The sequence below is a fragment of the Rhinolophus ferrumequinum genome, chromosome 5 (genome assembly GCF_004115265.2).
Source record: "Rhinolophus ferrumequinum isolate MPI-CBG mRhiFer1 chromosome 5, mRhiFer1_v1.p, whole genome shotgun sequence".
NCBI classification, from domain to species: Eukaryota; Metazoa; Chordata; class Mammalia; order Chiroptera; family Rhinolophidae; genus Rhinolophus; species Rhinolophus ferrumequinum.
Window position 1 is genome coordinate 10,278,767 of NC_046288.1, and position 12,941 is coordinate 10,291,707.

Below are 12,941 nucleotides of genomic sequence, written 5' to 3' on the forward strand. Positions count from 1 at the left end.
ATAAAGTTGCTATAAACATCCATGTGAAGGTTTTTGTGTGGACATAAGTTTTCAACTCCTTAGCTACCAAGGAGCATGATTGTTGGATTGTCATGGTAAGAGTATATTTAGTTTTGTAAGAAACCACCGAACTTTCCAAGTGTCTGTACAATTTTGCATTCCCATAAGCAATGAGAGTACCTGTTGTCCCACATTCTTGTAGAGTGGTAGCTAGCTGTTTACACTTATGCGCCTGGTTTCAGTCCTATAAACTAGCACTAGTTTTCGACCTTTTAATCCAGAGCCTTTTGTTTGGCCTTCAGGCTTTTCCAGCTGCCTGGCTTATTTTCTGGTCTGCCCTCAAGTGTAGTCATTCCCATTTTCCTTGACTCCACACTGGGGTGTTTCAACATCTATTCTGAATCACTTTGACACCCAGGTCAGTTTCCTATAATCCTGTCTCTTACCTCATATTCCCAAAGAAACATACCTAGGAGCTAAAAATGAATAACCACTGCCTACCTGACCAATGATCCAACCAACAGAGTATCGATGAGGTGTCATGCCAACTTTTGAGGAAAATAACAAGGATACACAGCTAAGAAGAAAGGATTTTATTTATCTATTTGTTAGTACACTGAAAAAATGCAGACCAATTTTGGCCTAAAATTGGTGTTCAATACTGAAATTGTTAACTGAAAATGAAGTATTTGGGGTAAGAGTGACTGAAGTTAAATATAGAGTTTACCACTGTTTTGTCTCAGACAACTTAATTTGCCTCTACTTCAGTTATCTCTTCTAAAAGTTTGAAGAATTCATTCATAAATCAAAAAGTTAATGTGCATCTAAGTGAGAAAAATTATTTTGACTGCTCAGATTGGTGTCTAGAATATAGAAAGTATTTAATAAATGATACACTTTCTGGACCTTTCTTTCTTAGATTGTGAATCTTTCTATTTTACTTGACTTCTCTGAACTTGCCATCTAATATGACTGACGATATTTTACGTTGAGCTTTCAGTCCTTCTTTTCAAGTATATAATTTCTTCAACTGAGCTTTGGTATTTTCAACTTTTACTAGGGTAGTCAGACTTCTAATATGTTCACTACATTTAATCAAAACTTACATATTATTTTATACATTTCTGATATGTCTGAAGTTATTTTACATGATATTTATTCTGAATTTTGTTTATTCACTTTTTTTTAGTTTTTCCTTTACTGTTTCCCAAATTTATAAATCATATTAAACATTTCAAAGAACCAGCCTTGTTCTTTATACTTTTGCTATTGTCTATTCTCTTTTATATTTTATTGAGTTACTCCCACAAATGTTCCTCAAGAGTTTTCTAGTTTTCCACTCTTACTCTTTCACAAGAATCCATTACATTTCTGCATTCATCCCTTACCCTAGAACTGGGGGGAAAAAAAAAATTCTGTCACAGTAACAAATGTCCTTCATCTCGCTGAACACAGTGGATATTTTCTATAAATCCTATTAACCAAATATCCAACTATAACTACCACTCTTTTTTTTTCTGATGCCTTGCCACTAAAACTAAAACACGTTTATCTATTATTATTGTTAATTTGTCTTCTCTCCTTTTGTCTTGAGCCCACTCCGATAAGAATATTGACGCCATTAGCACAATGAATTATACTTTGTCAATGTTAACAAGGACATTTATATCGTTATATTCAAAGTCAACTTTCAGTCTTCATCTTATTTACCTAAATGTAGCAAATGATGCAATGGCTCATTTTTGAAACAAATCTTTTATTTTGCTTCTCAGATGCCACTCCTACTCCTCTCATGATACTAGCCTTCTCTCTTAGTTGGTTTGCTTGTTTTTTCCATATTCCTTATATTTAAAATATTCTGCCAGGTATCATGGCTGTACATATCATTTGTGTGGTAATAATTGCCTATATCTTTCACTTTAAATTCAGATTCCTGTTCAATTTCCTATTCAATATCTTCACTTGATTATCTAATAAACTACTCATACTAAACATATCCTAAGTCAAGCTCTGATCTTTTCCAACTCTTGTCCCAAACTTGTTCTATATATAGGCTTTGTCATCTCACTAAGTTTCTCCATTGTTCATCCTGGTACTCAGGACAAAACAAATTATTGGGGTTGAATCTAGGGGTTGAATATAGAAAAAAATAGTTTAACAAGTTAGGTCTACCATATATTAGAAAGCTTCACAAAACTAAAAATCCTTGAAAATGCAGATTGTTTACAGCTTTGGAAAAATCACTAAGTTTCTCGTCTGTGACACAAACTAAACAAAGTAAAATCTCTGGCCTAAAAAAATATGTGTGATGTATTAGAAATATTCATGTATGATGCATTTGAAAATTCCTAGGACCAACTATGGGTTTATATAAAGAATTATGACTTGTGCCAGGATGACATGAGGTATTTTTCCTTTGGAAATGCTATAGGTATTTTGTTTTTCCCAAATGCAGCAAGATTTGGGCTACTTTTAGATAGTTATAAATGCAATTTTGTCTTCCATGTGTAAATAGAGATATTAGATATCTTAAGATCAATAAAATCTATCTAAATACTTTACAATATCTGAGCTCAGAAAAACAACTATAACTTGACAATTTAGTTGAACCTATTTATTATAGCATAATATTTACTTTAAAATTTAAATAATGAATAAAGTCAACAAATTGACAATGTTGAAGTGACCAAGCAGATGGAACCTATAAAGTAGTTGCAAAATACTAATTTCTGTATTATTTACAACTTGTAGTTCTGGCTCTGTTTCTGTTCTACTTCAGTATTTCTATGTAATTATAAAACAATTGCATGAAACAGACCATAATGGGAAATCACTGGGGGTCAAGTGACTATGTTTCTAATCGATATGAAAAGCATTAAAAGGGCATTACTTCATATATTTGAAATTGTGGCAAAGTATAAAACTGGCTAGACTCTTAATTTTCCAAAATATTCAACATTAATTTAGTAGACAACTTTACAATCTTTTCATCTAAACATGTTCATGAAATGAAATTTAAATCTTTAAATACCCGGTTTTAGTCTTTTTGCTGAAATTCTATTGTAGACAACCTCTAAGACGGCCCCGAATAATACCTACCTCCTGATTTTCAAGTCCTTATAAATCCTCTCCCCCTTGAGTGTGGGCTGGTCTTAGTGATTCACTTTATTGCCTTCTAATAAGTATAGCCAAGTGATGGGATGTTATTTCTGAGCTTAGGTTAGAAAACCTCTACGTTCTGCCTTGATTTCTCTTCTCTTCCTTTCCAACTGTGATGGAACCCAAGTGACAAGTTGTGAGTTGATCTCTGGAGGGGCACATGTAGAGATAGGGAGTGACAACTGTATATTTATTTTTTTTAAAATCTGCTTGAAAATGGACTCACGCAGTTCAAACTGTGTTGTCCAAAGGTCAACTACATTTCTTTTTATGGTTAGAACATTTAAGACTACTCTCTTAGCAATGTTCAAGTATATAATATCGTATTGTTAACCATAATCACTATACTGTGCATTTGATCCCCAGAATTTACTCATCTTATAACTGGAAGTTTGTACACTTTGACCAACATCTGCCCATTTCCCCTACCCCCCGCCCCTGGCAACCATCGTTCTACTCTGTTTCTACAGGTTCAACCTTTTTAGACCTGTAAGTGATATAAGTGATACCATACAGTAATTGCCTTTCTTGATCTAACTTATTTCACCCAGCATAATGCCTTCAAGATCCATCATGTTGTCACAAACAGCAGAACACCCTTTTATATATATATAATATATATATATATATATATATATATATATATATATATATATATATATATATTCTTTACATCAATTGATGTCATAAGGTTATTTCCATATCTTGGCTATTGTGAATAATGATGCAATGAACATAGGAGTACAGGTGTCTCTTTGAGATCCTGTTTTCATTTCCTGTGGCTATACACCCAGAGTGGGATTGTTAGAACATATGATAGTTCCATTTTTAATTTTTTAAGGAAACTTCATACATAAAAATATATAATATACATACATAATTCATGTAGCTTGAAATTAACTTTGAAAAAGTGGTATGAGGCATTTACTATATATCAGACAGTATTCAAAGCACTTTACATGACCATCTCATTTAATCTTTGTACTAACCCTATGATATACATACAAATAGTATGCACAGTTTGAAGATGAAGTGAGATACAGAAATTTAAATAAGTTGCCAAAGGTTGCCCTGTTATTATAGCTTTGAATCTAGAAGTTTGACTCCATAACCCATAACCTTAATCATTATATTATATTTCTCATACCTAAGGCTACTAATTTCAGGCCAACACCTATGATATTCTGAATAAGCTTATGGATCAAATAAGCCAACGTTTTCATTTGTTTAGTTTTTTTTTTTTTGTTTTGGGGGTTTTCTTGTTGTTGTTGTTTTTCTTTTTTATGTTGGCTTGTGTGTCTTTGTTAAATCCCAGCAGCTAACAATTGCTCTACATTTCGTGACTTATGAGTTTAGAATTCCATAATTTTATGATTATGTCTTTTTGTTCAAATTCATACACTTTGAAATAGCAACAATTAAAAAATAACGATGAATTCATTTTATAATCACAATTTGAAAACTGGGCTATACTTATTCTCTGTTTAAATCTTTCTGGGCCCCAGGTTAGAACAATACAATTTGGGACTTTTCCCTTAAGTATTAGGAAACAATTAGTCCTAATTTGAAGCACTGACAGTGAATGCAAATGGGAAACAGCATTTAATATGTATCTTTGATAAATAAAGCTTCTTCCTTATTACTTATGACATATTTTTAAAATGTTACTTGTAAACACTTATGCTTAGTGACTACAAGTTTGAATAATTTTCTTTTCAGTATGTAAAACTGAGATGTTTGTCTTTTAAGAGGTTAGTGCTAAATTAAAAGGAAATGACATTTAGGTGGTTAAGGAGAGAATGTTTTCAGTGAGACCTGGGTCAGTTTCTCCTTAGACTGGAATATTTCACGTAGAATGCAGCTGTTGGTGAAAGTCTAATGTGAACACGTGGCATTTAATTTCCATGAAAGCTTCAATAGTCTTAGTAAAATGTGGCTAGGAGTAAAATAGTGAAATATAAGTGGAATGGCATGACAATAGTATTCTACTGGGATTCAGGCACCAGCAGTGGAAGGGGCTGTTCCAAGAGCATCTGTTTTCTTGGCAAAATCAAAAGACAGCTGCTCTCATTACTTTCATAATGCTCATGAGATTTCCATTTAATTCCAGAAATGATGTCTGCCCACTATTGCTAGACCTGAGTCATTTACATTTGCCTTATCTGTGATGCTGAGTTACGTGTTTCACTGCTTTGCATGAGAAAAAAAACTTTCTGAGAAAAGTCCAGTGAAAATCTTTAGCAAATCCTTATAATTCAAACCCAGATTTGTCTGCACACATCCTTTTTCCAGAACTCATTCTTATTTGTATTCCCAAAATGATGGATGACAACACTTGCAAGCTCATAATATAGCTGTTGTTATCATGCCATAGTCTCTTGTAAATGCTGTCCTTTTGTGAGGTGACCTATTATATCTCTCTTTGCTGTCCAATTATTTTCTTGTAAAGGAGTGATAAGGTAAATATGTGCCTGCTATTTTTCTTTCCAAGAGTAGCTGCTCTTTTTTTTTTTCTTTTAACAAATAATTTGAAACTCAGGCCATTCTTATCATACTAGAACGGAAAACTTACTAACATGTTAACTTCTAAAAAAGAGATTGTAAGAGTCCATGTACATGCATCCTAAATATTTATACATCGAAGTGCATGGAAACTCTGGAGCTAGTAAACCTGACTGGGATTGCTGTTTTGTCATTTTTTAGCTGATGATCTTGGGCAATAGATGTAGGATTTCTGAGTCTCAATTTATTCATCTGCAAAATATTGAGATAAGCTAACACATATGTTAGAAGATACAAGATGCAGATATGTATTACAAATTCTACAAAGAGAAAATATGCATATTAATTTGCTGACATTTTTCTATATCCCTCAATCACAGGACACTAAAAAAGTAGCACTAACCACAAGGTAATGGATATCTCATTTAAACGGCGTGTCTTTTAAAACACATTTTCTATCAACATACCTCATTCCAGTTATCTAAAAAAGTGACTCATAGAAAAATTATCTCTTGAAATATTTGTTTTGTTTGGGATTCAAAAATTATGTATGTGACAAAAGAAAAAATACAGATTGCAATTTATAAATAAAAGTCAATAAACCTAAAAGATAGTACATTACCCAAGAAAGATAACAGAAAATTATTTACTTATGGAAATCGAAAGAGTAACACAGGTGCAAATGTTAAGTGGAAACAAATGAGAAACAAAAATTCATAGACACAGACAATAGTTTAGCGGTTAGCAGAGGGTAAGGGGGATGGGGGATGGTAGATGAGGTTAAAGGGGATCGAATACATGGTGATGGAAGGAGAACTGACTCTGGGGTGTCAACACACAATGTGATTTATAGATGATGTATTACAGAATTGTACACCTGAAATCTATGTAACTTTACTAACCATTGTCACCCCAATAAATTTTAATTAAAAAAAACCATGCAGCCCAAATCTAAAAGAAACATGCAAGATATATTTCAAATGAAGGGTTGATATGGCATGACGAGTGCCAATATGAGTATGATCAGTGAACTAGTTATATTATGAAAACTGAAGCATAATGAATAAAAGAAGCATCTAAAGCTAGTTTATTTTCAAAGATTGTATTAATAAGAGGTGGTCTTTCTTGGATTGCATGAAATTACATCATAAGTGCACAAAATATTCAGAGTATCATATCTCTGATAAATGAAATTAGCAGTTGTGTTGAGTTGTGCCCTTACAGATCCATTTTCCACTTTTCTCTTTCTAGGCTGTACCCTGGGAACACCAACCTTCCTAGACTGGATAAGTAGATCTCCCCGGTCACTTCTGGTTTGGTTTAGCAACTGGGTTTGTCAGAGGATTGGGAGACAGTGAGGTCAGAACATACCATTCGCTCTGTTCCTTCCCTACCATGCTAAGATGATCATGATTGCTCCTCTTCAATTCAGCCCTCAATTTCTGTTGACCTACAATATTTAGAGCCCTTGCATACAAAATGGAAGAGACTATTTGTATTAATGTAATTATTGATATTATCCCAAGTGTGCTGGATTAGTTCTTATTCTATAAACCTAGAAACAAATAAAGCCATGATAGCTTAAAAAAATGATAAATTAGAGAATATTAAGCAGGGTAATGACATACTTAGATTTTTATTTGAGCAAAATATTAGATGGAGACTATGATCATAGAGAGGAAAGACCACAGCTTTTGGATTTAACACACTAATGTGCAAATTGTTGCTGCATTATTTATTTCTTGTACAACATTCATTAACCTCACTTTTATAATCTATAAGATAAAGTTAGTGACGTCAGATGCATGGCCGCGTAAGGAGTCTCCTTGATCTCTCCCCTTGCAATTACAACCAGTTAAACAGCTGTAATTCAATAAACGGTTCCCTGCACAACACAAAAACACATCTGAGAGATTTTCACAACAAAACATCTGAAGGTGGGTGAATTAGGGAGAACAGGGATGAGGGAAAGGGAAAAAAGCAGAGATGGGTGCCATCGATACAGCCCAGAACTCACTACAGGTCCCAGGGGAGTGCAGGATTCAGGCTGCAGGTGCACTCCCTGTGGCCCTAGCTTTCATGCCTGAGTGATCAGCATATAATATGGCTCAACCAAGCAATGGGGCAGAGACCAAACACAGAAGTGCAAAAGCTGTGCTCTAGCAGCTACCATTGCCTAGTGGGGGGGAAAAAAAAGCCACACAGCTTGGCTGCCTCCCCCATCCTCCCAGAGCTCACCATCCTGCAGTTTCCCAGAGCTAGCAATAGGTCGCAGAAGAAACTGTAACTGTGAGTGTCAGCTTACAAAGCAGAACACCTAGAGCCCTGAAAATCGGAGAGACAGTTCCTGAGCTGCAGATGAATAATGAGGCTAATCTCAGTAACAAGGGTAGAAATACAAAGGAGAGGCAGCTGAGATCTGGCAGTCACCATGACTGGAAGGAGAACAAAGCCACAATTACACCAGCAGCCTCTCCCAGCCCAGCTTGCCCCCAACCTTCATGGCTGATCCCACTGGAGAAAACAGGGACAGCTCAGGAAGTGTACCACTGCATCTGACTACAGTGGCAGCACTGGGATTTCAAGGGCTTTGAACCCCATTGCCCACCACAATCCCCCATGGGGTGGTGCCATGAGACTAAGGTGACCTTGTGACCGCGGAGACACCCAACTCCTCATGGAATACAAGTCATCTCCCAGTGCCCAGCAGAGATCCAAAATGTCAGCCAGAGGAGTGCAAGAGAAAATAAAATGTTCTAATGCCACCTACTGGAAAACAAAAGAAAGATGTCTTCTTATTATTAACCTGCTGCAGAATTCACCTCCATAGATACCTAGGCAGAGAAAGAATCTATTAAATACTGAGAACAACCGAGGTAACCAGACAACTCAGAAAGAAAATGAAAAAAAAAAAAAAAAAGTTAAAATAAACTTAAGGCACAGAAATATGTGACTTAGAGAGTTCAAGATTGAAGTTCTGAAAAAACTCAATGAGATGAAAGAAAACTCAGATAGGCAGTTTAATGAACTCAATAAAATGAACGGGGAAAAAAATAACACTTTACCAAGGAGATTGAAAGTTTAAAAAAGAGCCAAATAGAAATTCTGAAGCTGAAGAACTCAATAATAAGAGATGAAGAATGAAGTAGCAAACAGGAAAATAGAGCTGACCCGTTGGAGGAAAGATTCAGTAATTGTAAAGATAGAAATATGAAAATAACACAGATGGAAGAAGAGAGAGACTTGATAAAAAAATGAAATGAAAGAACCCTACAAGAAATCTCTGACTCCTTAAAAAAAAAAAAAAAGCAAAAGCAACATAAGAATAATGGGGTACCAGAGGAGAAGGGAGGGAGAAGGGAAAGGAGAGCCTGCTCAACCAGTCAACAACTTCCCAAACATATGGAAAAAAATGAATCCAAGAAGCAAACAGAACACCTACTTATCTCAATCCAAAAAAGGCCTTCTCCAAGGCACATTGTATTAAAACTGTCAAAAAATTATGACAAAGAAAGAATTCTCAAGGCAGCCAGGGAAAATAAGAACTATAAAGGAAAGTCCATTTGATTAGTATCAGATTTTTCAGGAGAAATTCTACAAGATTGTTGGAAGTGGAATCAAATATTCAAACTATTCAAAGAGAGAAACTGCCAGTCAAAAATAATGTATCCAACAAAATTATCCGTTAGCTACGCAGGAGTAATAAATACCTTTCCAGACATACAGAATGTGAGAGAATTTTCCACCCCAAGGCTTGCATTACAGGAAAGATGGAAACAGGTTATTCTTTGTAAAAGAACACAAAACTGTGAATAAGATGACCAATAGACAGTCAGTAGCAGGAAACTGCAACCTCTATTCAAATAGGGCAAACTACATTGAAATATATCATAAAGATTAAAGTAGTAAGAACATTTTTTAAAAAAGAACATAAAAGAAGACAATCGCTACTGCAACTCGGAAATGGACTCACGTCATAAATGGGGAACATTTGTGACAACAAAAACATAAAACAGGAAGGGATAAAGGTCTGAATTTGCAAAGAGGAATGGAGACAAAATGCATGCAGAATAAAAAGGACTACTGCATATATGAAACTTTCTTTTACATAAACTAAATGGTAACCAAGCACAAAATAATTCACAACTGAGAAACATGACAGAAAAAAAGAAAAAGCACAGGAAAAAAATAATAGAATACCACCAAACTAAAATAACAGCAGAAACACAAGGGCAAAGAAGTAATGGAGATACTGCACTACCAGAAAACGAAAGATAAAAAAGCTACAGGAAATCCTCATATATCAATAATCAACCTAAATGTAAATGGACTGAACTCATTAATAAAAAGGCATAGAGTAGCTGATTGGATCAGAAAACAAAACCCAACCACATGCTGCCTTCAAGACACATAAGTCTTCAGCAAGGACAAATATATCTCAAAGTGAAAGGATGGAAAACTATACTCCAAACAAATGGCATTGAGAGAAAAGTGGATGTAGCTATACTTACATTTGATGAAATAGACTTTAAAAAAAAAGAAAAGGTAACAAGAGACAGAAATGGACATTTCATAATGAGAAATGGGACAATACATCAAGAAGACATAACAATTATCAAGCTATATGTTCCCATTCACAGAGCACCAAAATATATATGGCAACTACTAATAGAACTATATATAACAGAACTAAAGAGAGAAGCTGACAAAAACACAATTATAATATGGGACCTAAATACCTCATGGACAGCTATGGAGAGATCACCCAAACAGAAAATCAATAAAGAAATATGAGCTTCAAACGACACATTAGACCAAATGAACATAATTGACACTTAACATAGATCAAGATATAAAGATAGAGATGATAGAGATAGAGATACCGTATTTCCCCCCAAATAAGACCAGGTCTTATATTAATTTGTGCTCCAAAAGACGCATGAGGGCTTATGTTCAGTGGATGTCATGCTGAAAAATCATGCTAGGGCTTATTTTCCGGTTAGGTCTTATTTTCAGGGAAACACAGTAGTTAGAGATCAATTCAACTCTCCTGATTTGTGAACCTATAGATCTGCCTGATATGTATCTCCTTAAAAGCCTCAGGGACCTCAAAAACTCAACATGTGTCAAACTTAAATCACTCTACCTAAATTTATTATAATATATTGTGAATAGTACAACTTTCACTCTGATGCCAAGTCACAAATCTAATCTTTCTCCTTGCTTTGTCCCTCCTTCTTGTCTTTCCCATAGCCAGCAAAGCATTCCAACATTTTAATCCTCTGAATCCTACCATAAAATATATATTTACGAACTTATCTACTCTCTTATATCTCTATCTCACCCAACAGTGCCACAATCACGATTTAGACCATCACCACCTCTTCCTTGGATAATGTTTTAGCTTTTAATGAGTCTCCCTACTATGAACTGTGGCCACATATTCTCTACACAGAGGTCATTTTTAGTTTGTTTACTTTGTTTTTCTTTGTTTGTTTTTTGGTTTTTAGCTAAAATGAAGGCATTATTGGAATTTAATATCTCCAGTTATTATATTCTGATATTTGTAGAGAGAAAAAGTTGGTTAAAACTCACACCTAAACTGGATACCAATGATTCTCATCACGAGGGATACCACAAAGCCTATTGAGAGGATGTGGCAAAATGGGGTACGGTGGTAGCAAAAGAATCTGAGCATTTGACGTACCCAGTTCTCCATTCTTGATTCAACCAGGAGAACTCTGCATTCATCTGTTTTATGTATCATAGTTTGCATATTTTTATAGAAGGAATATGTAACAATGTTGGAAACCATTATTATGTCATTTTTCCAAATAAAGATTTTTCTTCCTTGGTAATTCAATACAAATATGTTTACTAGAGAATATCCTTGTGAATCCATAAAACGTGCTCAATCTCACCAGAGTCTAAAATTGTTGTGGGAAAAAAATATTTTTTTCTTAGTAGAATGTAGCTTACTTACTTGCTTGTTTTGGGCATTTTCTCTACGTCTTTTGACGAGCAGTTTCAGCAGACCCAGAAACAAGTCAACTTCCCAATCAAATTAAGCAATTAAGAAATGATATAACTTAATAAATGTATCCCTAATAGACACACAAAGACAAAATTTTCAAATTTATTAACACAAATACACACTCAAAATAGGAACAACTGATTTCCTAGCTAACACTTTAGGGTAGTCCAAGTGAGCTAATTTTGTATGCTTTCTCCCTTTCTACAAAATCAGAAGTGTGTGTGTGTGTGTGTGTGTGTGTGTGTGTGTGTGTGTGTGTGTGTATGCACGCATGTGCACGCGCGCACGCATTGGTATTTCCATTATTAATAGTTCCAAGTTAGAAGCCCTGATTATAGATTATACAAATTGAGTGAGGTTTTAGACTTTTGAACACATCATTACTTCTGTTTTGTGGGTTTTTTCTCCTGAAAAGCCTTGATTCTTGAACGATGTCCCTGGTTCTTGTTCCAAAACCAGAAAACAGGAATACTTGCAACTTTGTCTCCCAGAACCTGTGACTTGTCTCTTAATTGCATTTTGTTTTAAGTGTTGATTCCAGAGCGGCTGTCTGCTCTACTACTTTATGCATCCACAGCTAATTAAGGGTAGCACTTAAGATGAAATCTTTTTGCCTCTTTAGCTCAACTTTTAAATTTTCACTAAGTATTTGCCCCATTGCTTGGACTATATAGTTTCTGAGTCACCCTCTTCTAATATTATCTGGGTTTAAGAGTTTTCTCATTTGTAACATCTTCATGCCTGCCCTGACCTACAATCTCTCCATCTTTTAGTAGGGCAGAAAAGTTGGAGAAAAGAAAGATTCCCAAAGATATTTACCCTGTGTGGCCTGTTGAGACATGTTCCTTTCAATCAACACCAGAGTGAATATATTTCATTCCTATGTCTGCTTTCAGTTATTTCTACTATCTCTGATTTTCATCAGAGATTCTATTTTAGTAATTCTTTACTAAATTAAGCCTGCCATATTTAACATATTCCTCTCCTAGTTCCTCTTATTTTTTAACTCTGCTACTTTTTTTTTTTAAGCAATTCTAAATACAATCGTACCTAGGTAACTCAAGATTTTAAACAAACCATAGAATGTTGTCAAAAGGCCAAACCCTGCAAAGGCACAAAAATAGTTGATAATTGGATTTAAAAAGCAATATACAGTCAATTTTTCATTGGAAATGAAGAGGATCAAAATTAAAACTTTTGGTTTCATTAAGCGATTATACCAACTCCCTCCCCAATTTTAGTAACA